At 43.8% G+C, this 3,353-nt stretch overlaps 1 non-coding gene across 1 annotated transcript; it reads left to right on the top strand.

Annotated features, from left to right (window-relative positions):
* Positions 1-2,454: 2,454 nt before the first annotated feature.
* LOC118492688 lies at positions 2,455-2,560 on the top strand. The gene has a single exon (XR_004894690.1). It is a non-coding gene; the product is annotated as a small nucleolar RNA R71 (small nucleolar RNA).
* Positions 2,561-3,353: the final 793 nt, after the last annotated feature.

Below are 3,353 nucleotides of genomic sequence, written 5' to 3'. Positions count from 1 at the left end.
AGTGGGAAATGGTCCTTAGAAGTGGCGGCATTCAATTTTCGGTAGTCAATACACACCCGCCACCCGGTAACCGGTCGGGTGGCAATTTGTTCACCACTTTCATCCTTGACTACTTGAATGTCGGCCTTCTTAGGCACAACTTGGGTGGGACTTACCCAAGCGCTATCCGAAATCGGATAGATGATTCCCGCATCCAACCATTTAATTACCTCCTTTTTAACTACCTCCCTTAGGTTCGGGTTCAACCGCCTTTGAGCTTCTCGTGTCGGTTTGGCATCTTCGGTTGTGATGATTTTATGCATGACAATGGATGGACTAATTCCTTTGAGGTCGGCAATCGTCCATCCAATAGCACCCTTGTTCGCTTTTAAAACTTCCATTAATGCTTGCTCTTGTGCCAACTCCAAATTAGAGGCAATAATGACCGGTAAAGTGTCATTATCCCCTAAAAATACATACTTCAAATGGCTAGGCAAGTCCTTGAGCTCCAACTTTGGTGGTTCCTCCAATGATGGTTTTGTACCCGAATCGATCTCCACCGGTAAACCCTCGAATTGGTGGGTCCATGGTGGTCTATCTTCTTTCATTGCCATAGCATCTTGTGCTTCCTCTTCAACCCGTAGTGCATAAGCATGTACCTGTTCAGAAAAGTCACACAGGCAAATATCCAAACCATCCTCCTCATACTCATGCGGGTTGCATCCATCTACTATGTCTGCCATGAAACACTCATCAACACCGTTAGCATTAGAATTGTTAGTAAAAACATTCAAATGCATTTTTCGATTTCCAAACGCCATATCAACTGTACCAAATATACAATCAATAATAGCATGTGCGGTGCTTAAAAATGGCCGACCCAAAATTATATTTTGTTGTTGTTTAGGGTCCGCCGATGAGTAATCCAAAACTAAGAAGTCCACCGGGTAATAAAACTCATCAATTTTTACAATTACGTTTTCAACCATACCCTGAGGCAACTTATGAGACAAATCAGCCAAAACAACCGTCGTTTCCACCCTTGCTAATGGACCAAAGTCATATTGGTCGTATAAGCCCCCCGGTAAAATGCTAACTCCGGCTCCGAGATCTAGCAACGCCTTAGCCATTTGAAAATTACCAACTTGTACATTAATCAATGGCGTGCCCGGATCTTGGAGCTTAGGAGGAAGCTCCCCATTCAACACCGCACTTACTTGCCCGGTCAAATCCACCCGCTTAGGCACTTTCTTCTTGTTTTGCCTTTTTTGTGTACATAATTCTTTTAAGAATTTTGCATAAGCGGGGACTTGCTTTATTGCATCGAGGAGTGGGAGATTTATTTTTACTTGTTTGAACATATCCCACATCTCCTCTTTTTGAGGACCTCTCGACACAATAAAAATTTTCTTTCCCGGATCAAGTAGGGCCGATGGAAATGGAACTTGACTCGGTTCACCCTCAACTTTTTCATTCTTTTCACTTTCACCCAAACCCGGTTTTTTAATAATTGTTTCTTTTGGTTTAACCGGTGAAAGTTCATCATCACTCTCAATTCCCGTGATATCCTCAACCACCCCCTCAACCAATTCGGATGACAAATTGGCTTTAAATTCTTTCCCACTTCTTAAAACACTAACATGATTAATATTAACATTACCTCGTGACGAACCATGTGAAGGGTTTACCTTAGTGTCGCTTGGAAGTTGACCCTTTCCTTTCTTCAATTCTGCCACATCGGTTGCTAATTGACCCATTTGGGTTGTTAGTGATTGGATGCTTTTATCACGAACCTCATCTTTTTGCATTCGCACTTCGTCTAGTTGGTTCCGTTTTTGCATCTCCATTTGCATGCTCTTTAGCATCTCCATCACCTCGTTTCCACCCGAAGGCCCCCCTTGTTCTTGACCCGTTTGGTATTGCTTTTGATAACCTTGGTTATTTCCGCCTCGGTACCCACCTTGGTTATTGTAAGATGGCCGTGAACCAAAATTGCCTTGGCTACCTTGAAAATTTGGGTTCGCTTGATTTGAAGGGTTCCCATATCTAAAGTTCGGATGGTTCCTCAATCCGGGGTGGTAGGTATTAGAATTCATGTTGTTGTAGTTCCTACCACCTCCTCCTTGACCTTGACCTTGAACCGCATGGACTTCCTCGTATTGCCCGTCCAACATCCCTTGGCAATTTTCAGCCGCATGACCTATTTCATTACACAAAGCACAAACATCATATATTTGGTTAGTGGTTTGAACATTACCATCATCTATGGCGTGCACTTGCGGTCGGGTAGTGGTCGGTCGGGCTCTTCTTGAAGCTTGAGCTTTCCTCTTTGACGTAGTTGCCATGCTTTCCAAAAACTCCCAATCTTCATTCTCATAGTTTGTTCCAAAAGTCCCACCGGTGATAGACATCAAATCGCGTGCGTCTTCGGCACTCAACCCCTCATGAAAGGCATTCATTAACTCCCACAATTCGATTCCATGGTGAGGGCAATTCTTTATCATCATATTGAATCGTTCGAACGCTTCATGGAACATCTCACCATGTTGTTGTTGGAAACTCCTCAACCCCTTTCTAGCATCATTGGTCTTTTGGGCGGTATAGAATTCGTCTAAGAAAGTTTGTTGCATTTCCCCCCAAGTGTAAATAGATGCCGAAGGCAAAGTGTAGAACCACTTCTTTGCCTTATCCTCCAAAGAAAACTGAAATAATACCAACTTGACTTCATCGGCCGAAAAACCTTGACTCCCAAAAGTGTTGCAAATTGAGTCATAGGCCTCTAAATGGAAATACGGCTCCTCCGTTGCTAACCCTTTGTACTTCGGTAAACTTTGCAACGAGTTTGTTCTTACTTCAAAAGTTCTCCCTTGGTTGTTGTGAGGGATAACCACCGGTGAAGGGTTTTGAGTAATGATTGGCCTGAAATGTGCCTCTATTCCCCTTGCTTGTTCCCTAAGATGCCTTCTTGGAACACCCAATCGACCCCTTGGACAAATAGGACCCATTGGTCTTGGTATAGGCCCTTGTGGTGCAATTGGTTGTTGGGGCATCGGTGGGTATTGAATCGGCCTTTGAAATTGTGGTTGTACATGTTGTGGCCGAACTTGTTGCAATGGAATAGGTTGTTGTATTGGTGGCCCTTGTGGTCTTGGCCGAATGTGTTGTGGTATAATTTGTTGTTGTGGCATTCCACCAACACTTGCCATCCATTGAGATTGACTTTGCAAATACCCAAACTCCCCTTGATCACCATAACCTCCATAACCGTACCCATCATCTTCATAACCCTCATAATCCTCAAATCCCTCATCATAACCATCTCCTTGAATTCCCGAGGTCTGCCCAAATGGGATGGTCGAATACTGAAAGCCCGA

The sequence above is a fragment of the Helianthus annuus genome, chromosome 5 (genome assembly GCF_002127325.2).
Source record: "Helianthus annuus cultivar XRQ/B chromosome 5, HanXRQr2.0-SUNRISE, whole genome shotgun sequence".
NCBI classification, from domain to species: Eukaryota; Viridiplantae; Streptophyta; class Magnoliopsida; order Asterales; family Asteraceae; genus Helianthus; species Helianthus annuus.
This window is presented reverse-complemented; position numbering and strand designations above follow the sequence as displayed.